General features: G+C 39.4%; 1 long non-coding RNA gene across 1 annotated transcript; it reads right to left on the reverse strand.

Moving 5' to 3' along the window:
• Nucleotides 1–20,452: 20,452 nt before the first annotated feature.
• Nucleotides 20,453–24,170, reverse strand: LOC136234799 (uncharacterized). The gene is made up of 4 exons (XR_010691485.1): nucleotides 23,890–24,170; nucleotides 23,667–23,799; nucleotides 21,412–23,571; nucleotides 20,453–21,043 (listed from the first exon to the last, which is right to left on the reverse strand). It is a non-coding gene; the product is annotated as an uncharacterized lncRNA (long non-coding RNA).
• Between the last annotated feature and the right edge of the window lie 745 nt (nucleotides 24,171–24,915).

The following is a 24,915-nucleotide window of genomic DNA, read 5'->3' on the forward strand; positions in this document are numbered from 1 at the left end:
GGATAAAAGAAATACATTTCAGAAGTTCTAGCTACCGTTGCAAACGAAGTACCCACAACTCTTACTTCGAGTTCCCGAGCACAAAACAAAATAATGGAAGATCAAGTTAGAATCAACCGTTTATAACAACCAAAGTAGATTGTCTCTAATTAATCAACACAAGATCAATGATAAAGAGAAAGACATGAAAATCAATTGAATGGAAGGAAGCGGTGGAAAATCTCGTCCTCGAGCAAGGGGTCGAAATTCTCTCTCTTGATTGCTTAGGGTGGATTTCGAAAATCCCTGTATAGGGGTATTTATAATCTCTTGTATCTAATCCTTAGTTAGATAGAATTAGGTTATTGAATACGAATTTAATTCGGAATAGAATTCTTAATTATTATCCATTAATATATCTAAATATAAAGATAATAATAATAACCTTATTGGATAATAATAGGAGTAATATAATCTAATTAAAACTCCTAATTTATTTATCATTTAATTAATTTAATTCATAATCCTAATCTAATTAGGATTTGATAAAATCAAATTAATTATTTATGTATCTAATATACATAAAAATCACCCCCCCCCCTTAATAATTGGGCCTTATTGGGCTCAGTTGGGCTTCCGTCAATTAATTAACATCTGTCTCTCTTTTGGGTTCCAAGTCTTATGTGTGACCCATTAGGTTCTTATTACTTCTAGCCATATGCAACTATTAAATTAATTTTCAAAGAATTATATTTAATCTTTGCATAACGGAATGATGTACAAAGTATGTGATTAGCAAGTCCGTAATCATTCCCCCAGAGCTATAAGAAGACAGGTTGATTCTGTCGTTGACCTTTCCGTATTAGTTACGGTATAATTCGATCCTTTATCAACTACGTCCTTCAACTGAATCTTATGACTATGGATAATGTCAAGTCACATATAGTGAGACGTTCGTTTTACTTGTACAGGCCGAGTCAACTCCAATTAGATAGGTTAAGAGAAATCTGCATTTCAATCTTAAGCTATCACCTTGCAAGGATTTAGAGTCGAGTCTTCCACAAGCGATCCATGGACATATCTCCCATTTATTGGGAGTGATAAATGCTCAATCCAATGTATAACAATCCCACAATTACTTCCTGTGATATCCAACGTCTGCTGTTCACACCCTAGAGTCATCTCTGTTAAAGATCGTGTTACAACAGGATCAAAGCGTCACATTCCGTAATCCAGAATTACCAATTAACATTCCTTTGAGTCTGAAGATTATTTATACCTATTAATACCAATGAGATGAACAGGTGACAAGGATGAATCTACCCATCCTGTTATCTCAAGTCGGGTCCCCAATCCTAATGGACTTCTTTTCATTGGATCCATGTAACTGTCCAGATATCTGTATATATGAAGCTTGTGAGATCAGCTTTCTGTCGGGACAGAAGACATTGTTACATGCAAGTCTCAACAGTGATATGCCAATCCTGAACATATTACTTGACTTGGGGTGGTTTTAAGTTTATTAGTTTATCATAAAGTTTCGTCTCACTTCATGCTTGTATGAACACTTTATAATCACTTTAAACAAACTTATGGATTTCGTTTTATTAGACTTTATTTAGTTCTTAAAAGGGATTGCCTTTATATAGTTATAAAACATATATCTCATTAAAACAAATGATATAAAGAACATTTCATTTACATTAAGTTTGTATCCTTGAACAATTGTCTTATAGGAAACTAAACCCCAACACTTACCCCTCTTAATATTTCACTATACCCTGCAAAAACCTCTTGGAATTCAATGAGGGTTTGTACAATTGCCTCTTTGATCTCTGACTGTAGCCCTCTCACAATTTTTACCCTTTTGCCTGCTGAAATAAGACACATCTCCGTATCTCCTAGGGCTGCAGTGTTCATATCTTGCTCATCCTTTTCTTCTTCATTTTCTTACGGGCGTATGGTTAGGGACGCCATGTATGTTTCTTGAGCTATTTTTTGGCTCCCCTTGATCATTACCCCACCTTTAGAAATTCGCACATATATAGTTAAAGGGCGTACCGAGATTAAAGTAGCCGCCTCAGAAAGAAAAGGTCTTCCTAAGATGGCGTTATACGCCAACCGACCATCTAGGATGGTAAACTCCTGTTCTCCCTTCCAAGTTTGATATTCATCCGTGATTTCGCATTCCAGCATCACTTGCCCTTTAGTTTGGATTGTATGTCCAGTTACCCCTAAAATGTCCACGATGGTAGCTTCCACATGCATAGGATCTATTTTCAATTTGGCGAATGCATTTCTTGTAATCATATTACACAAACTCCCAGTATCAATCATGACTCGTTTCATATCCCATCCTTCGATGGTCATCATGATTACCAAAGCATCGGTATGGGGGCCATTCGCCGAGCCAATTTCTACAAAAGGTCTATTAAGATCCGCCTTATCCAAAGAACACGTTCTTGCCTTTTTAGTAAGCGGTTGATACCCTAGTCCGCCTGCAATAACATTAATTACTCCCTTACCTTTAGTTCTGGAACCCTCCTTTTCTTTTCCTTCATTTTGTTCATTTTGGACGAATCTATCAAGCACACCACGCTCGATTAATTTCGTGATTTCTTTATCCAACGCAAAACACCGGTTAGTGTCATGGCCTTACCTTCTATGAAACCTGCAATATGCCTTTGCATTTTTTTCCCATTGGGATGTGTTCTCCTCTTTTTAGATCGGGGTACGTGATGTCCCGTTTGAATCTTCTCTTCTCTAACCATAATATAACTTCATTTTTGGGGATATTAAGTGGCATAAAGTTCGGGCCACTTTTGGAGGGTCGCTTTCCTCTTTGATCCGCCCATCTGCTACCCGCCCACTTGTTATCCCTTCCGCGAGATCTGCCATGATCCCTTCTTTCTGGTGATTTAGTGATTGACGATTCGTTAGCTCGGTTGATATCGTCAATTTCCATGAACTGCTGGGGTTTAGTGTCCTATAGACAATTGTTCCAGGATATAAGCCTAATGTAAATGAATTGTTCTTTATATCATTTGTTTTAATAAGATATGGTTTCATAACTGTATAAAGGCAACCTCCTTTAAAGAACTAAATAAGTCTAATAAAAGGAAATCCCTGAGTTTATTTAAAGTAATTATGAAGTGTTCATATAAGCATGAAGTGAGACCAAACATTATAATAAACTAATAAACTTAAAGCAACCCCAAGTCAAGTGATATGTTTTGAACAGAGATTGACATAACACTGTCGAGACTTGCATGTAACAATGTTTTCTGTCGAGACAGAGAGCTGATCTCACAAGCTTCAGATATGCAGATATCTGGACAGTTACATGGATCCAATGAATGGAGTTCCTTAGGATTGGGGACCCGACTTGAGATAACAGGATGGGTAGATTTATCCTTGTCACCTATTCATCTCATTGGTATTAATAGGTATAAGTAATCCTAAGACTCAAAGGAATGTTAATTAGTGATTCTGGATTATGGAATGTGATACTTTGATCCTGTTGTAATACGATCCATAATAGGGATGACTCTAGGGTGTGTACGGCAGACGTTGGGTATCACAGGAAGTAATTGCAGGATAGTTATACATTAGATTGAGCATTTGTCACTCCTGATAAATGGGAGATACGTTCAAGGATCGCTTGTGGAAGACTTAACTTTAAATCCTTGCAAGGTGATAGCTTAAGACTTGAAATGCAGATTTCACTTAACCTATCTAATTGGAGTTAACTCGGCCTGTACAAGTAAAACGAACGTCTCGCTATATGTGACTTGACATTGCCCATAGTCATATGATTCAGTTCAAGGATGTAGTTGACAAAGGATCGAATTGTACTGTAACTAATACCGAAAGGTCAACGACAGAAGAAACCTGTCTTCTTATAGCTCTGGGGGAATGTTTCGGATCTGCCAATCACATTTCGTGTACTCATTCCATTATGCAAAGATTAAATATAATTCTGAGAAAATTGATTTAATAGTTGCATATGGCTAGAAGCAATAAGAACTTAATGGGTCACACATAAAACTTGGAACCCAAAAGAGAAACAAATGTTAATTAATTGACGGAAGCCCAACTGAGTCCACTAAGGCCCAATAGTATAGGGGAGCGATTTATGTATAGTAAATACATAAAGAAATTAATTTAATTTAAACAATTATAATTAGATTATGATTATGAATTAACTTAATTATGGGATAAATAAGTTAGGGGGTTTAATGAGATTAAATTGCTCCTATTATTATCCAATCAATAGGTTATTATTATCTTTGTAATTAAATATAATTATAGATAATAACAATAAGTTTTATTCCGAATTAAATTCTTATTCAGCAACCTAATTCTATCTGATCAGGGTTTAGATGGAAGAGAATATATATGCCCCCTGAAATTAGAATTTCGGCCATCACAAGCATCCCGGGAGAGAGAAAATTCGGCCCCCTACCGTAGTGGATCGATTCTTCACCGCTTGCTTCCGTTCAATTGATTTTTCATCTCTTTCTCTTAATCATTGATCTTGTGTTGATTTATTAGAGGCAATCTACTTTGGTTGCTTTCATACAGTTGAGTTCTAATCATCTTTTGAATTGTGTTTTTGTTTTGTGCTCGGGAACTCGGAGTAAGAGTTGTGGGCACTATGATTGCAACAGTAGATAGAACTTCAAAAGGTATTTCCTTCTACCCCTCTTTATATGAAATAACAGTTAACGGATCTTGGTTAAAGGAAATAGGTTAAAAAAATTATATTTCCGCTGCCAAATGTTTGCCTATTTTCCTTCATGAACCTCTTACAACGTTCCACCAATTCCATCATTGTTTTTGGTTTATGAATAACCAATTTCTCCTGCAATCGTTTACACCTTGTGTTTTTAATTATAGCTTCAACCGCTGTATTAACGTCAACATTTGTTATGTCAATGCACAACTTATTAAATCAGTTGATATATGTTCTTAGGGGTTCGCCTTCCATATGCTTAAGATCGTATACTGTTCTACTAGACACCATAGAAGGGATGCTACCTACAAATTTCACACAAAATTCCCTGCTCAATTGCTCCCAGCTGATCTACTTAGCGTTGTAGAGAACATCCTATAGCGAATTCCTTCATTCGCCCTATATATGTCCATCAGCTCTCTATATTTTCTCGTATGTGCCTCGGGATTGTCTTCGCTTTTATACTGCGACAAATTTGATGATTTGAAACCTCCATCGGTTTTGAATCCCATAATATGGGCAGTGAAAGGCGAATGCCTGTTGACCTGATGGGCGTATTGTTCTTCATTCTGGTTCTGCTTTCGTGATTCCTCTTGGAACCGTGCCTCTACCGTTGCAGTGAATCGTTGTGGAGAAACAGATTCCCCATTCCTTGCCTGGTTAGCATTTTCCCGTGGTCCTGGCGAACGTTTATGATGGGATCTCGATCGTTCTTGTGGGCCAGAATTGTTTGGCACCATATTGGCTTGTATAGCATTAGTGGCTTCTCCCTGGGGTTGTTGTTCCGTGAACACCCTTTTAGCCCGATCTATTACATCGTTTCAATTGAGAATCTTCCGTGCTCATTCAACTGATTCATTGCCTAACTCTCGACGGACTGATTCCACCATTTGATCGAAAAAAGATTCTAGAGACCACTCATGTGAAGGTTGAACCACGCCATCAAGATGTGGTATGGTTTGTTCAGGAGGACTGACATGGTTGTCGTCGTTAGCCGGTGTACCTCCCATGTTTACTGCAGTGGAGATATTTCCAGTGGAAATATTGAGATTATTTAAAGACATGTTTGAATGTTTGTTGTGTAACCCTATTACTATTAAGATTCCACACTCACCGCACCAATCGATATTACGTAGATTTATCAACACCATATAGCGTCCCTGAGAGGCGCCGTTGTGTTCGGCTGGGGGCACTCCGATGTTAAAATCAGTAATGTTCTTGAAAGAATAAACTGTAATCACAAGTAGGGTTTTTGGAAAGTGTGTACCTCTTGACATCGTACTATAGGGTATTTATATAGTTTTGAGTGATAACCGTAATAACCCACTTTTGATGTCTTTAATGAAAAGTAATACATTTTTAATGTATTTTAACTCTGACTCTAACCTCTGAGCTTTCAAAGTTTTTAAGTTATCATTAATGCTTATTTAATGATAGTGAGTTCGCCATATATCAGCTTAGTTCCTTATCCTGGCGGGTCGTTACGTGGGGCGGATCCCGTATCCTTCTTCTTAGCGGATCTCGGGATGACCCACGGTGCGCCACCATATTTCCAGTTGTATGCCATATATACTAAGGAGGCGGATCCCATCTTGTCATTTCTCCTTTTGGGTCCTTCCCTTGGAATATTTTTAACCTGATCCTTCATATTTTATGGCGGATGTTATCAAGTTATTAGAGAGAAGCAAGGAGTCTGATTGCAAAGAGAAGCAAGAAATGAGCTTGTAACAAATGCAGACTTAGTTAAGGACTTCCAATCATTCCCATTAAATTCATTCATTTATTCTGTACAAATTCATTTAAATTTTGATTTAAATGAACTCTCATTTTTTATCTCCATAATCAAAACGTGTTTCGAGCAATATCATACTAAGGTAAAATTACCCTTTTAATTTATACGACTTAAAAAAATGCATATGTTTTAAATGGTGAAGTATAATATTAAAGGTTACACTATGCCAAAACCCTCTTCAGACGGAGCTCGCTGCCATCTATTGCACCTTCAGACGACAGTCAGGTTCTGTCATGTTTCGTCATCACACATGACATTAGCCTATTTGCTTAATGTCATCTTACCCTTGTTACGATGCAGCTTATTTATTACTGTCATCGCCTTTAATGTCATCACATGATATTCTAATAATTAAAACCGTCAGGTTAGCGTGTAGGAAATTGGCTTATTGAATCTGAGATGACAGTTCGTATAATAATTTCTGCCGCTATAGTCTGTTTAGATGGCATAGGTCTTAATCAATAATGTCAAAGGATTTTTTTTCAGATGATAGATACGTTTATTTTAATGTCTTTTTATTGCTGTTTAGATGACATTTTTAAATATGAAAATGTCACTTTTTGCCTTCTTCTTTGTTTGAATTTCTGGTTTTTAGACCTGAATACTAAAATATGAAGATGAAATTCTGTATATCAATGGATTTAATTTTATTGGAGACCAATACTCATAATATGTTTACATTTGTGCCTATAACGTTAATCCATATATTGAATAACCAATACATTTCTGAATTAAAACACAAACAAATAACCAATAAATCTTCCATAACGTCAATCCATATCTTGGAGTAATAATTAGGCCTATAATTGATAGGGCGTAGCGCCTAGGTAGAGCTTCTTATGAAGATGAAAAGTGTATTATGATAAGTGCGTTACGACTATGGATGTGATCTTCCTAAATGCTCTAACTCTACTAGACACCACTACTTTGGGGCAAGTGTACCCCATCGTATCAAGTAATAATCTGGTTAAGACTGGGTATCGAATCCACAGGATTTATAACTACAAGTATTAAACGACTCGGTTTTATATGTTATCTAAGCGGTGAATACTTTGAGTTGATTCGGGGAACAACTACAAACTACTCCTAACTACGGGTGAGACAAATTTATATAACAAAACTCTACGAAATGATATGGAAGGCGATAAGTTATAAATATGACAAACAATGACTCTCAATATATAAACGGTTAATGATTTACTCTTGCAATGACGACTACGTGTAGTTTGACCGACCCGTGAAGTACTTAGACTACGTGGTTCCTAATCAAGGCGTGTCTAATGCTTGGGACCAGAAATTAGGGCCTGTAAGTTTCGTGGTTTGTCAATTCCTGCGGTTTCCGGAGCGTCACTTCTGGTAAGGCAACACCTATATGAATCCCTAAAGATAGCCCAAATGGCGTCAGAAATCGCGTTCTCCTACACAATAATCAATTACGAGTATCAAAACAAGTAGCAAACATCAACACAAATATAGAGAAAGAGATTATGAATCATAAATTATAAATATGGAGAATGTAAATATGAAATACAACCAAGCCTAGTACATAGGAAGAGTACAAGCTAATTAGCAAGTGAAAAGGGAAGAATCCACCCTCGGAACTAGCTAACCGGACTCAAGGCCGTCTCTTAGGACTTGGAGGTGGAGCTTTCGAGCTTGGTGAGCGGGGATGGAATGGAACTTTGATGGAATGCTGGAATCAACGAACAAGCTCTCAAGGTGATAGAGTTTAGCTATATAAAGCCTAAAAATCTAAAACTATGAAACAAGAGCTTAAACTATAGTAACAATTATATATCAAAAGCTTCTTAAGAGATCAAGAAGTATCTAAATGAGTGCTAGTCACTCTTATTTATACATATCAAGCTAGGGTAGAATTGTAATTTCATAAGACACAAGCATGGAGAACATGATTTTCTGCAGATTTCCCATGACACGCCTCACGTATGGTGGAGTACGCCCTGTGTATTTGCCCATTCCGTCAGAAATCTCCTGCATCTGGACCAAATCCAGATATTGTTGTCTCAACCACGCCTCCCGTAGACTGGGGTGCGCCTCGCGTGGTTGAGTTTCTGAGATTTTATTGCTTGAATTGGGTCCTTTACGCCACGCATAGCTGAAGCACGCCTCGCCTAAATAAGTCTCTGAGCTTTTTTGGGACGAAGAATTTCCTCACACGCCTCGCGTGTAAGGTGGGACGCCCCGTGTAGGAGAGTTGACTCTAAGAGACCATACAGTCTGACTTTCAGGATTAGGCTTATCATTTCTGACACATGTCCCACGCCTCGCGTGGTGGTTAATACGCCCCGCGTATTGGTGAATAGATCCCACGTGGTGCCTGTGGATTGAACAATTATTTCTGACCAAGTGTTCCACGCCCCGCGTGAAGGGTGATACGCCCCGCGTATGTCAAAGGATTTTTGCTCCTTGCTCGTACCTGAAATACAATTCTCGAGAGCCGAGTTAGCTTGACGTTTTATTTACTAAATTCAACTGAAATGAAGGAAATTAACCGAAAGCACGAATTTTATTTTTATTTCATTATTTTATTAAAACACTTTATTTTTGTAATTAAACTTATTTATTTAGTCCCAAATTAGACCGTAAATCACGCTAAAAGATAGGGATGAAACGTCCCTATCAAACCTCCTCGGACTTTAAAGTTTTACTTGTCCTCAAATAAAAGAAATCGAAAGACAAGGGATTGAGATAATTAAGAAACAAACCGTCGGTTGGTTTTACCAAGTGCGTGATTCCAAAGTTACCGTTTTATGGAAAGTTTTTGGTAAGTACCTACGCAAGCAATTGAGTATAAAAACTTGTTTGAGACCTCCATGATTAAATTTAATAGGCAATATCAACAGGGGTCGAGTATCTTTTGAGAACCCAATTGTACCTCACCAAGGGATTTCGCTCTTACGCTCAAATTTTGGTGGGTCGGTGTTTTTGCACTCTTCTTTGCACTTTCTCGAGGTCAGTGATAGGGGTATTTTCCCCTTATCTTTTAGCGTGATTTACGAGTTAATTTTAGAAGAAATAAATAAGTTTGATTACAAAAATACAGTGTTTTAATAAAATAACGAAATAAAAATAAATTTCATGCTTTCAGTTAATTTCCCTTGTTTTTTAATTTAGGAAATAAAAACGTCAAGCTAACTCGGCTCTCGAGATTTGTATTTCAGGTACGAGTAAGGAGTGAAAACTCACTCAATACGCGAGGCGCCTCATTACCTACGTGGGGCGTGAAACATGAAGTCAGAAATAATTGCCCTATCCACAAGCACCATGTGGAATCTAGTCAGCATACGTGAGGCGTATGCCAACCTACGCGAGGCGTATGACACATGTCAGAAATGATTTGCCTAATCCTGAAAGTCAGATTGCATGGTCTCTCGGAGTCAACTATCAATACGTGGGATGTATCACCTTACACGCGGGGCGTGTAAGGAAGTTCCTCAATGCAAAAAGATCAGAGACTCAAACACGCGGGGCGTGCTTCAGCTACGCACGGCGTAAAAGGCTCAATTCAAGCAATAAAATCTTAGAGACTCAAACACGAGAGGCGTATCCCAATCTACGCGGGGCGTGTTTGAGACAACAAAATCTGGAATTTGTCCACATGCAGGAGATTTCTGACGGAATAGGCACACACACAGGGCGTACATCACCATACGCGGGGCGTATTATGGGATTTCTGCACAAAATTATGTTCCTCCATGCTTGCACCTTGTGGAATTACAATCTTGCCCCTAGCTTGATCTATAAATAAGAGTGACTAGCACTCATTTAAACACCTTAGACCATACATATTAGACACCTTACATCTTGTAATTCTTGTCATTTGTAGTTTTAGATTTTGTTTTTAGGCTTTATATAGCCAAACTCTTCCATCTTGAGAGCTTGTTCGTAGATTTCGGCATTCCATCAAAGTCCCGCTCCATTTCCGTGCACCAAGCTTGAAAGCTCCACCATCCAAGTCCTAAGAGACGACTTTTTGGTCTGGTTAGCTAGCTCCGAGGGTGGATTCTTCCCTTTTACTTGCTAATTAGCTTGAACTCATCCTATGTACTAGGCTTGGTTGTAATTCATATTTACATTCTCCATATTTATAATTTATGATTCATAATCTTCTTTTCTATATATGTGTTGATGTTTGTTACTTGTTTTGACATTCATAATTGATTATTGTGTAGTAGAACGCGATTTCCGACGCCATTCGGGCTATCTTTAGGGATTCATATAAGTGTTGCCTTACCGGAAGTGACAAACTGGAAACCGTAGGAATTGACAAGCCACGGAACTTACGGGCCCTAATTTCTGGTCCCAAGCTTTAGACACGCCTTGACTAGGAACCACATAGTCTAAGTACTTCACGGGTCGGTTACACTACACGTAGTTGTCTTTGCAAGAGCAAACCATCAACCGTATAAACATTAAAAGTCGTTATTTGTCATAGTTATAACTTATCGCACACACATCATTTCATAGAGTTTCACTATATAAATTCGCCTCACTCGTAGTTAGGAGTAGTTTGTAGTTGGTCCCCATATCAACCTCAAAGTATTCACCGCTTAAATAATGTATAAAACCGAGTCGTTAATACTTGCAGTTATAAATCCCGTGGATTCGATACCCGGTCTTAACCGGATTATTACTTGATACGACGGGGTACACTTGCCCCTAAGTAGTGGCGTCTAGAAGAGTTAGAGCATTTAAAAGATCACATCCATATTCGTAGCACAATCATCGTAATACACATTTCATCGTAGAAAAGCTCACACCAGATAACACACATCAGTCACTTTGAATTTGCATTTTTATCCGGGTTTTTTCTCCTAAGTTATGGTTAGGCAATATTAAAAATAAACCCAGAGGGGGGTTGTAATGTGGGTGGCTCTTTAGTGGTTAACTTTTAGGAACTCGAGTTTAAATACCATTTTAATGATCGCACCATACTTTTGTTTTGGCCTTAGCAAGTTTTGCAAACTATACTTCAAAATTGCTCGGGTGGAGCTTGAGAATGCCTTTTTCTTCTTATTGAGTCTTTTGTTTCGTAAGTGGCACAAAAACGATTTTGAAAGCTTTATGGTGCTCAATTGTTAAGGCCTTGGTTTATTTCGGGTAATTTTGGTGCGATTTGATTTTGGTATTTAAGCACGAGGAAAAAGGGTTAACTGTTAAAAGGGTATTAGCAAAGAAGTGGTTAATAGGCTCGAGGGGGTTTCCTAAAGGTTAATGAAAACAAGAAATATAATTTGAGATAATCATTAGCCTAAGTGGGTTTGTTTTATCATCTATTGCCATTTTTACCAAAATAAGTGTACTTAACCCGGTATTAGATGCAAATTCTATGAATCGAGTGAAGTCAAAGCTCTCGAAAAGTTGTGAAAGAAAATAGAGTTCTCGTACGAACTCCTTTAGGCTCAAAATTACCTCACAAGAATTCAGGTTTAAAATATGTACTTTCAAGTTCTCGCGTCAAATTTTCAACTTTCCCGTTTTTATTGCCTTTTTAAATTTCATTATGGAGATGACCTGTGGGTTAGGACTCAATACTTTTGTTTAGTATGAATCTAGGCTTTGCATAAATTCTATAACTTCAGAATCAAGACTAAAATTTCTTACTTAAACTAATCCTTTGTGTTCCGACGCTTTTATTTTTAACGACAAATAACGGAACTTTTAATCAATTTCCGAGGGAGGTAGCATGTCGGAACAATTTAAGAGTCAATAAATTTGTTTAATTATTTTGTAAGTTATTTGATTTTTATTTTTGTTTTTGTTAGTGCAAAACAAACGGTAAGTGCGGGGTTGCCCGACCCTCCGCGTGGTTTAAAATGACGTCTATTCCAAGGACGTCACAAAAGAAAAGAAAAACAAAAACAAAAATAAGGATGGAATTTAAAAAGGACCCTTGAAGGTCAGGTCCTACGCGAGGTGTGCCCTGGGGGGGGCCCCGCGTAGGAGGTGCGTTTTAAGTCTATTTTGGCCAGAGATTCAGATACGCGGGGCGCACTTAGAGGGGCGCCTCGTGTGTTCCTATCTCTGAGCCATTTATACAGGAAAAACGGTGGGCACGCGGGGCATAAAATGGAGTACGCCCTGCGTGAATGTTATTAATGGTGCATAAAATAGAGAAAAATAAACATGAAAAGAGAAAATAAACAACACGAAACATAAGGGAAAAGCATAAATGTATTAAAACGAAAAAGGAAGTACAATATAAACACAACACGAGAACAAAAACAACAAAAGAAACAAAACGAACTAAAATAAACACAAAAAGAGAAAACACAAAACAAAGGAAAACATAAAACAAAGAAAGGGAAACTAAGGTTGAGGCGGAGGAGGATTGCCGTGGATGTTGAAATGTGTGAAGAAAGTGTTGGCGAAGGCGTCGAAGCTGGCCCTATCCGCTTGCCTCTGAGCCTCCGAAGCGTCGAAGCGCGAGTCGAAGTGGGCCCGATCACGACGTTGGTTATCCTCCAAAATATCCAACCGGGCATAAAGAGAGTTGAAGTCATGGAGGGGTGGTGGACTGAAATTTAGGCCCATGTTCGAGTCCGAGCCCTCCTCCTCGTTTGAGTGGACCGACCCCGAAGTCTCACCCGGGCCGGAGGTTAAACGCTTGAGTGATTTAAAGGCGTTCTTCTCCAAGGGACGAGGTTTAAGGCTTGGGAGGCGGTCGAGGGCGGCTGCGCCAAGAGCGGAGGTGGCGAAGATGGTGATGAGATGACCCAACCCGATTTTGCCACATTTCCGGGTGGGCATTTGGTGGAGTTGGAGAGCCACGAGGTAGGAGAGGTCGTAAGCGAGCCCGTTGGCACAGCAATAGAGGGCCAAAAGCTCATGTTTGTTGACCTTGGTGGACTCAGACTTCCCTGAGAAGTAGAATGATATGAACCAGTGGAGAAGTTGGAGGATTGGATCGCGGATGCAAGCCGGGCGGAGGTTGGAGATGTCGTAATCATCGAACTCGGTGAGGGAGGTCCAAAAATCACGGGCGGAGACACCCTCGGGCCAATGTGCTATGCCCTCCTCCGCTTGATGTGTGAAATGGTGGCGGAGCCACTATGTGTCAATGGAGAAAGGGTGGTTGTGAAGGCGGAAGTTGAAGAGGGCGGCTCCGGGAACCCTATTAGACTCGAGGGAGGTGTAGAACTCTACGACCAATGAAGAATAAACGTGGTGCCATGCCTGATAGTGATCGAGCCAATTTAGAGCGCGGAGGCGGTCCTCAAAGGCACCTCCAAGGTCGTAACGGTCGAGAGTGCTACGCTCGATGTAGGGAAGTTCCATTATGTGGGCAGCGGATAGTGTTTGGTAGGATTGGGCTTCTTCTTCGGTGAGAAGATGGAAAGGAGCCCGGTATTGGCTGGTGAGTGGCGGTGTTTCCTCCCGTTCGGGTGGTGGTGGTTGTTGGTTTTGGGTGGAACGAGAGGAGCGGGCACGAGTGGCCCGTGGGGGGCGCATGTCGGCGATATGCTTGCGCCTTACCATGGTGGTAATGAAGGATGGATGAAAGAGTGTAGGAAGAGTGTGGGAGGTTAGAGTGAGTTGTGAGGAAGAAGAAGGAGAAAAAGGGGGAGTATATATAGGGGAGGAGTGGGGAATCCAAGTAAAACTCGGATTCCCAGAGGGGTACGCGAGGCATGAAGAGGCCACGCCACTCGTATCCCACCTCATGCGCATTAATTTACGCAAAAATGGCACGGTACGCGGGGCGTGCGGGGGAGCACGTCTCTCGTATCGCACCTCCTGGCCGTAAATTGATGGGAGAAGGGCGAGGACGCGGGGCGTAAATGGGGGTACGCCCCGTGTGGAACGAATAGTTTTCGGTTTTAAGGAGTTTTTCTGAATTTTTATGAGTTTTAATTGTTTATTTAATGTTTTTATTATTTTAATGAACAATTAAGAGGGTGGTTACAAAAATAATGAAGAGGGAAGTTTTGAATTTGAAAAGGTGAAGGGTGATTTGAGGAAAGAAGAGGTGGAGTGGAGAAGTGGGAAAGATTTTTGGGTAAGAGGAGAGAGTGATGGGAAAGGTGGGAGAGGGAAAGGCTGCCATGGGGAGTTGCAATTCGCAACTCCCCAAGGATACGTGAGGTGTGCCCTAGGGCACGTCCCGCGTGTCCAATACGTGGCGTTTATTTGAGAGTGGGTTAATTGCGGAAGGTTACGCGGGGCGTGGTAGGAAGGACGCCCCGCGTAACGTGTCTTTTATTGTGAAAATGGGTCAGACACGCAGATGCGCGGGGCGTACTGGGTTGTACGTCCCGCGTGATTAAGAATTTTTGGATTAAAAATGAGATTTGTTTTTCTTTTGATTTACGAGAAATAAAAAATAAAAATATAACGAAAAATGAAAATAACTAAAAGGAGAAAACTAAAAATAACATAAAAGAGAGAAACGTAAAGATAAATAAAAATAGAAATAAATAACAATAAGTTCAAAAACGGTTATGACACATATAAACAAGTGGTTTGAGAGATTCAAACCGATGCTATGTTTAGAGTCGAAGTAGCTCGACTTTCTCATGCGGCGGCTTACTGCAGGTTGTCCGAGTTGGAACTTGACGGGTCTGAACTTCTACTGTTTAGGAGCGTTATCGCCTGTCCAGAGTCTCTATTTTTGCCCCGCGGGTTCTGCTCGGTGTTTGCCGGGAGGGTTCCTAATGGCCTCTCCTGTTGCTGACGATTCAAGTGGGCTACCAGGCGGCTAAGGTCCATTTTTGGCATCGCCAGTGAAAGGGCTGCCGGCTTGGCAATTCAATCCGTCATGATCTCCACCACAGTGATTGCACATCAGGACCTGTGTGTTGAAACACCTTTCCACATAATTTTGATTTGACAAAATTGTTTAAGTATAATTTAAAATACATATTCTAAACACACTAAGTTTAAATGCCTTGATTTATTCTACTAATGTGTTTGTTCAATGTTGAGTTAAAACTGTTATAAGACACAAGAATTAAAAGGCCCAAGCCTAATATGGAAGCCAAGGCCCAAGTCAAAACAACTCAATACAACTCGGCCCGCGTTTGTCAAAACGTTGCCGTTCTGGACAAAACGCAACTCAGTGAACGAAGGATCTAGAAGACCTTCGGGAACAACTTCAAGATGAAGCTGCTGAGTAGATTCAACAAACGTACAAGACAGCAGGTGGCTAAGGAAAACTTCCAGACAAAGTATTTCCCCTTTGGGTAAAGTTCAGACGACACAGTATGTTGTCCAGTTGACTTTACCATAAAAGGAGAGACAGTCTGCTGAGCTGACCGAGGACAGAAGATACACAATTCTGATTGGCCGAGAGCTTTGAGCAAGTCAGGATGACAACGACAGGAAGCCGTTTCCCTCCAACGGTTATTTCAAAATTCGAAATGACTGATGCCCAGACGTCTCTATAAATAGAGCCATCAGAAGCTTCACTCAATACAGAACTTGATTAAGCAATCACGCTGACCAAATTTCTACACAAGTTCTACAAGCAAAGAAGCAAAGCAAATCTTACACTACAATTCATACATTTGTGTAAGGAGATAGAAAGGACAAAACACTTATCATTTCTAGAGATAGAAAGGAGAGGCTGAGCACTCGGTTATAGTACTCAGCGAGAGATTAGGATTGAGTAGAGGTATAGAGGAAGGTACTCTTGTTATACTCAGTTGCTAAGATTGTAAAGGGTTTGAGGCTCTACCTTTAAAGTGCTCAGTAGAGGATTCGAAATCTCGGAACGTGTTCCGGGGACAGGACGTAGGCTTAGAAGAAGCCGAACCTGGATAAATCTGCTGAGTAAAGTATTTCTTACCTTTAACTCGTTATATATATTGCTTGCTTAAAATAACCAAAAACTGACCAAGTAAAGAGGTCAAGTTGAGTTGTGCGCGTTAAACATCTGAGCTCGGGAATAGACTCTAAGTGCTATCTCCTGACTCAAGCTAAGAAACTGACCTAGTCACCAGTTGACTAAGCCAGTATCTTGTTGTTTACTCAGCGCCGCTGTTAAAACCTTTTTTCTTAGAAAAATAAGTCTGCCCTAATTGCGAAAAAGTTTAAATAGTTCCTAACCCCCCCCCCCCCTTTGGAACTATACTTGCAACCTTATAAGGGACCAACACTGTGCAACTTTGTTAAGGCTCAACCAGGCTATCAAAGCGTCAAGTTTTTTATTCATTTCCACCATGGAAATTTTCGGAGCCTCTTTCTCCACGACGAACGTATGATGTCGCGAAGGTTCGGCAAGCCGATCTTCTTGCCACTGGACGCTTTTCCTTGCGAGCTCGTGAATGAGCTCATATGCTTCACTGGCTGACTTCCTAAACAGGTCTCCACCTGCTGCGGAATCCACAGTGCACGATTAGTAGGTGTTAATCCATGATAAAAAGTGCTTACCAAATCGTGCTTGGGGATGTCGTGGTGCGGGAAGCTTCGGAGCAACTTTCGGAATCTTGCCCAAGCTGCATGAAGGGCTTCGTGTTCGAGCTGCCGAAAGTTAGTGATGTCATTCCTCAACTTGACTGTCTTGGAAGGTGGGAAGTAGTAAGAAAGGAACTCCTTCTCAAGTTCCACCCATGATGTAATCGAACCCGCCTCCAACGAGTGCAACCACTCCAATGCTTGTCCTGTCAAAGAGAAAGGAAACAACTTTAGTCGGACGGCCTCAACCGGTACACCATTTTGCCGAGAAGTTTCGGCACACATAAGAAATTTATCTAAATGCTCGTTAGGGTTTTCATGAGGTTCTCCTCCAAACTGGCCGAGTTGTTGGATGAGTTGGATCATGCTAGTCTTGATTTCGTATGTGTTGGCCGGGATGGTGCGGGCAATGACGCGGCCTCGCGTGGTTGTGGAGCGAGGCCGATCTTAGGGATAAGTGTACCCCGTCGTTATCAAGTAATAAATTTCTGGTTAAGTCCCGGTTATCGTCCACATGATTTATTTCTGCAAGTATCGAGTTACTTGATTTCAGGTGTTATCTAGGCTTAGGGGGTTCTGAGTTGGTTTTGCTAAGTTAATCTACTCCTGGGTTAGATTATACTATTCCTAGCTAAGTTATCTGATTCTAACTAAGTTATTCTACGCCTAATTAAGTTACTCTACCCCTAATTAAGTTAAACTACTCCTACGTGATCTTTTACCAATGCAATTAACCGAAGGAACATGAAGGGATACGATGATAATGAAAATAGATTGTTTAAACAATTGAATTAAAACCTAAGTCACTTGTGTCCGAGGCGATTAACCCGACCTATCCTCCTAAAGTCCCTAGTTCGTGATTCCCTTGTAAGGCCGAAACTAGCTCTAAGGCTCAGTAATTTGGGCTTAATCTTCTATAGGGTCGTCAATCCTATAGGCACTGACTAGGTCAGATTCAGCTCGCAATATGTGCCAACTTAATTTTGGGATTATCGAATGAGTAAAACCAATCAGACAAAGCGTAAGACAAAGATTAAAGCATTAAAACAATTGAATGAACAAGAACTGTAATATATATCAAAGATGGAAAATATTGTCACGAAGTTACAATAAGCCTAGAATTCATAACATGTATCAGAGGCTAGACAGAATGTAAAAGAAGAAAAATCCCTTTCAGGGAACCTATCTACCAATGCAGGTGTCTTTCTAGGACTTAAGGATGGAGCTTGAGCAATCCTCGGTGAACGGAGCTTCGGAGGTGTCTTCAATGGAGGTTTGAAGGATATGGAGGGGGTGGAGTGGATTTCTCAAGAGGAAAAACTAAGAAAATTACAAAGATAAAAGATATCTAAATTACATTGGAAAAACTCTATTTATAGGCGTGGCTCGTCCCTCTTTTTGACCTATTTTCGTGTCCTTATTGGTGTAGGAAGTCGTGGGGTCCATCATGGCTTCATGGGGGCAGAATTGGTCTTTTTGACCAATTCCCGCAGGTTTGCTCGCCGAGCAGGGCTACTCGCGACGAGCAGCGCCCTGCTCGGCGAGCAGGCATCCTGCTCGCCCGAGCAGGCCTCCAGGGGCCTGCTCGGCGAGTAGGCCTCTAGGGGCCTGCTCGGCGAGTAAGCCTCCAGGGGCCTGCTCGGCGAGCAGGCATGGCCTACGGAGGCCCGCTCGTCGAGCATTTTTGCCCGGTATGCCCCCGCGTGCTTGCCAACTACCGTCGATGCCTTTTTCGTCCGAACTTATACCTGCGCACGTACAGAAACTCCAGATAACATTAGTCCAAAGGCTAAATTGATCCGCCAATCGCTTATTTTGAGCAAACGCTTCGTTTGGTGTGACTTTTGACGGACCAATTAGCTTCAAAAGATAACGGAATTATACTATGCATGCTATTTTGGCCGTAATTGCCTAGATTGGTCATAAAACGAGCCTAAACAACGAAAAATAAATAAAACGTTTCCAATTCCTAACTAACTCACACAAAAGCATTTAAATGCGAGAAATGCTTGCTTATTAACTAAATAATGCTAAAACCCGTCCTAAAACCGTACACAAAGATAGGGGTTTTTGACCCCTATCAGGCAACGATTCGGTTGCAGTTTTGAGGACGATGCGGAGCAAGAATCTCCATCATCGAGCGCATGTCTCCACCATTGTGGTTGTTATTCATGGGTTGCACCGGCGGCCTTTGGTTGACCTCGGGTTGGTTAGCTTCATTGTTGAGGTTTGCCATTTTCTCTCTCCGAATCCTACAAAGAGTACGTTCAATTTCAAGATCAATAGGAACAAGAGTATCACTCCGAGATCTGGTGTGCATAAAATAAATAAATGAAATGAATTATAAACAAGAAAGAATGTTGTTAGTGAAAAGTATATATAAAAAGTATATATAAACAATTTATACAAAAATAATGCTTAGACTAACAATAAAACGTTTTTGTCTAATATTGCAAGAAACCATAAATCCCCGGCAACGGCGCCAAAAACTTGATAGGGCATAACGCCTAGGTAGAGCTTCTTATGACGACGAAAAGTGTATTATGATAAGTGTGTTACGGCTATGGATGTGATCTTCCTAAATGCTCTAACTCTACTAGACACCACTACCTAGGGGCAAGTGTACCCCGTCGTATCAAGCAATAATCCGGTTAAGACCGGGTATCGAATCCACGGGATTTATAACTACAAGTATTAAACGACTCGGTTTTATATGTTATCTAAGCGGTGAATACTTTGAGTTGATTCGGGGAACAACTACAAACTACTCCTAACTACAGGTGAGACAAATTTATATAAAAAAACTCTACGAAATGATATGGAAGGCGATAAGTTAAAAATATGACAAACAATGACTCTCAATATATAAACGATTAATGATTTCCTCTTGCAATGACGACTACGTGTAGTGTGACAGACCCGTGAAGTACTTAGACTACGTGGTTCCTAATCAACGCGTGTCTAATGCTTAGGACCAGAAATTAGGGCCCGTAAGTTCCATGGTTTGTCGATTTCTACGGTTTCCGGAGCGTCACTTCTGGTAAGGCAACACCTATATGAATCCCTAACGATAGCCCGAATGGCGTCGGAAATCGCATTCTCCTACACAATAATCAATTACCGAGTATCAAAACAAGTAGCAAACATCAACACAAATATAGAGCAAGAGATTATGAATCATAAATTATAAATATGGAGAATGTAAATATGAAATACAACCAAGCCTAGTACATAGGAAGAGTACAAGCTAATTAGCAAGTGAAAAGGGAAGAATCCACCCTCGGAACTAGCTAACCGGACTTAAGGCCGTCTCTTAGGACTTGGAGGTGGAGCTTTCGAGCTTAGTGAGCGGGGATGGAACGGAACTTTGAAGGAATGTCGGAATCAATGAACAAGCTCTCAAGGTGATAGAGTTTAGCTATATAAAGCCTAAAAATCTAAAACTATGAAACAAGAGCTTAAACTATAGTAACAATTATATATCAAAAGCTTCTTAAGAGATCAAGAAGTATCTAAATGAGTACTAGTCACTCTTATTTATACACATCAAGCTAGGGTAGAATTGTAATTTCATAAGACACAAGCATGGAGGAACATGATTTTCTGCAGATTTCCCATGACACGCCTCACGTATGGTGGAGTATGCCTGCGTATTTGCCCATTCTGTCAGAAATCTCCTGCATTTGGACCAAATCCAGATCTTGTTGTCTCAACCACGCGTCGTATAGACTGGGGTGCGCCTCGCGTGGTTGAGTTTCTGAGATTTTATTGCTTGAATTAGGTCCTTTACGCCACGCGTAGCTGAAGCACGCCCCGCGTAAATAAGTCTCTGAGCTTTTTTGGACGAAGAATTTCCTCACACGCGCCGCATGTAAGGTGGGACACCCCATGTAGGAGAGTTGACTCTAGGAGACCATGCAGTCTGACTTTCAGGATTGGGCTTATCATTTCTGACACATCTTCCATGCCTCGCGTGGTGGTTAATACGCCCCGCGTATTGATGACTAGATCCCACGTGGTGCCTGTGGATTGAACAATTATTTCTGACCAAGTGTTCCACGCCCCGTATGAAGGGTGATACGCCCCGCATATGTCAAAGGATTTTTGCTCCTTGCTCGTACCTGAAATACAATTCTCGAGAGCCGAGTTAGCTTGACGTTTTATTTACTAAATTCAACTGAAATGAAGGAAATTAACCGAAAGCACGGATTTTATTTTTATTTCGTTATTTTATTAAAACACTTTATTTTTGTAATTAAACTTATTTATTTAGTCCCAAATTAGACCGTAAATCATGCTAAAAGATAGAGACGAAACGCCCCTATCAATAATCCCAAAGGACTTGTATCTGCAAAAGCCAAGCATGTCATTAATATTACACACAACCCTAAACTTAGTAATTACGTAGACCCTTCCCCTTTCCCGGCCTTTCACTTACCACAATCATATCACTATAAATATATGCATTATAATCATTCAGAACCCGTACCTTCAACAACCAGAAAAAACGCTTTAACAATGGATGCCCTTGTTGAAACTCCACAAGAGATAATTCTTGACTTGGAGAAATTGTACATGGAGAACCCAGAGTGGCTTCTGGCCATCGATGGTACGTAATGTCAATCCATATTTGTTCTGTAACTCTTCTTGGTTTCTTCTATGTATTTCTAATAATTCTTCTTGGATGATAACGTACAGGTCCTCTCAATGGTAACTTCTTCAAATGGTCAATCAGAATGAAAAGCCCCCAATACACCCCATATGAAAGGAAGGGGTGTATTTGAAATCAGAATCAGCTACCCTCCGGATTTCCTAAACAGTTCTACAAGAGTAAATATTAACTCAGATCAGTAAGATATAATCACTTACATGAAAAATAAACTAATAAATCTCTCCTCTTATTCTCAGTTTCGCTTCTGGAATAGGATATATCATCATAACGTGGCTCCTCAGGGGTTGATTCATCTTCCTTGTATCCTTAATACCCATTGTAGATACCTATTTTTTCCGGGGTAACTCATTTTTTTAAGATTTTTTATTCTTGTTATACATTCTTATTTTTAAAAATATTTACATGATAGATATAGTGATATTTTGGTGTAGATTGTAGTTAATCATATTTTGTAAAAGGAAAAGAAAAGTATTCTCAATAATCTTTAAAATTGATTAAATGTTTATGTTATAAGGATTTAATCAATCCATTAGGATATTAACTAAACGAATATTATCTCTTAAATTAGTGTATCTACTATCGTGAATGAATCTAAGATTTTTAATTTGTCATGAATTGGACTAAGATTACCAAGATTACCAATAATTGGTTTCTATTATAAAAAAAGTTAGTTAAAAATAAGTATAGTATTTTATGACCCAAAATTATAAAAGGGCTCTAAGGCCCAAGCCCAAATCCATTCTAATAAGTTGGCACTCACTAATTAGAATACAAATCCAAATCAACTCTAATTAAGTTCTAATTAAACTGTATTAACACTTGATTAGCTTTTAATTAATTAAGAAATTCTCTGTATAAAGAAGGGGGGACAAGCAGGAAGGGGACAGAAAAGAAAGGAGAGAGGAAGAAGAGGGTCAAAAAAGCAAGTTGGATATGTCAAAAAGAGGCAGAAAAAATAAGATCAAGTAAACCATCTTTTTTATCTTTATTAGTTCTTTTCCTCTACTGTCAGTTGTTCATCTACTTCTACCATTTTTAAAATAACAATAAGATTTATTTTCTTCTTTTAAGCTTTTAAAGGCTAAGTTTTTAAGAAACCAATATCCAAATACAAAGATCTTAGAAGCTAGTTCTATCTTTCTTATTATTTCAATATTTTTCTCATCTTTTTCTGGTCTAGTGTATATCATTTTCATCCCATTTTCCTTAAAAATGTTAAAGATGCAAGGGGATTCACAGATCTGGAAAATAGGTTCTACTTTCCAGATCTGGAAATCCCAGCTTTGAAAAATTATCTTTTTTATTATTTCAATTCTTTTCTTATTCGATATTCATCTCATTTTCTTAAAAATCTTAAAGATGTTATACCTTCCAGATCTGAGCTTCTAAGAAAATCATCCCCTTTACTATCCCCTTTACTATTTCAACCTTCTTATTATTCACTATTATCCAGATCTGAGTTTCTAAGAAAGTCCCTTTTACTATTTCAATCTTCTTTTTATTCACAATTATTTCATTTTCTTAAAAATCATAAAGATACAAGGGATTTCAAAAGATCTGGAAAATAGGTTCTACTTTCCAGATCTGGAAATCCCTGCTCTCTGAGAAATCACCATCATTTTTGTTATTTCAATCTTTTTATCTCTTTCTCATGCACTGTATCCTGTTTTCTTTTTCTTTCATTCATTCACTACTCTGCTCTTTTGCTTCACATTAAAAATACATTTACAATACAACTAAAGTTGAGGTTATTCTCAACTCAGGTCCAGATAAAAATAAGGAAAAAGAGTAGAATCTCCAACTAAATCAAAACCAAAAGGTAAAAAAAAGCCCCTACCAAAACATAAAAAGAAACCATCTCTGTTTTCAAATCAACAGCAAATCTAAGGAAACTAAACAGAGAACACAAAAAGCGCAAATAAGGGTCTCTGTTTTCCTTAATCTGTAGCAAGCCCCATGAATCACCACGGACATGTACTGCGGGTTCAACGAACAAAGAAAAGCAATAAGTCAGTGACATTTCCGTTAAAGACGAAAACACGAAAAGAAAAAACACAATAAACATTATTTACCTTAGGAGAAACCAGATCAGGGGTAGATCGGACCTCTAGGGAGCCGAACGATGGCCGTCCGCCCTCTGCAGGGGCCGTCCGCCTATAAACCCCTTAAACGGGACAGATCGGAAGCGGTTCGGCTCCGTTTCACCTGTAAAGAACCAGAGAAAAACGGTCATCAGAACGTCGCGCTAGAAACCGAGAAGAGAAGCAAAAAAATGAGGAAAAGGCAAGGACTTACCATGGATTCGCCGCGGACGGACAGATCGCTAGCGGATCTGCACAAACGCGAGGGAGGAGGGAGATCCGGCGCTCCGGCTTCGAAACAGAAAATGAAGAGGAAGAGGAGAGCGCTTCGGCGCCGCTGCTGTGACGACGACGACATTGTGATCGGCGGAGCAAAGGGACGTCGACGGCCATGGCAGAGAGTTGAGTTTTCTCTGTGGAAAAGAGAAGAGAAGGAGAAAAGGGGGAGAGGTGCCGCACGAATAATGGGGAAAAAACCCTAAAATGCTAAATATATACCCCATGTTTTGTTATCCCAAAAATACCCCCATTTCTCTTTGCAATAGTGGGTTGCAGGTCTTGTAGAGGTACCATACGGGCCTGTTTCGGCCTACTTGCCTTCTTGATGAATCAGGTAAGATTCCTTGGCCCATTCCCTTTTATTTCATGTACTAGTAATCATAGTTAGTCTAGTTAATTAGTTACAATTTAATTCAAACAATTAATGAGGTTAATTTGTTTTTTTTTTAGCTCAATCCATTTATTTCCAGCGTATGTGTATATTATGTTGATTAATTTAGTATAGATTATCTAATTAATTTCTATTTGTTTAAATTTCATGATCCACCTTTACGTGTGTTTATGTTAAATTTACCATAAGATAGAATTATGTTTATATCATTTATTTTAACATAAGGTTAATTTTTATGTAATTTATTGTTAAGTTTAATCATATGTATGTTAATTAGTTAGATATCTCCCGAACTATTTTTATTCTTAGAGTTAATTTTATTTCATAAAATTACGTACACATAATTCGTTCAATTCATTAAATAAAAAAAAGAATATAAATGTATCGTGTATATGTGATATAAACGATTTTGAAACTAAAATAAATTGGCTTAAGGCGATTATCTCGAATATAATAAATCAAACTCGGTCCAAATCGACATGAAAACATCGTTCGTACCTATTAAAAATATTTAAAATGTGTTCTATTAAAATGCATATCTTTCAACGTGCATGTGATGTACGTAAAATT

Source organism: Euphorbia lathyris, chromosome 7 (assembly GCF_963576675.1).
Source record: "Euphorbia lathyris chromosome 7, ddEupLath1.1, whole genome shotgun sequence".
In the NCBI taxonomy this organism is placed as follows: domain Eukaryota; kingdom Viridiplantae; phylum Streptophyta; class Magnoliopsida; order Malpighiales; family Euphorbiaceae; genus Euphorbia; species Euphorbia lathyris.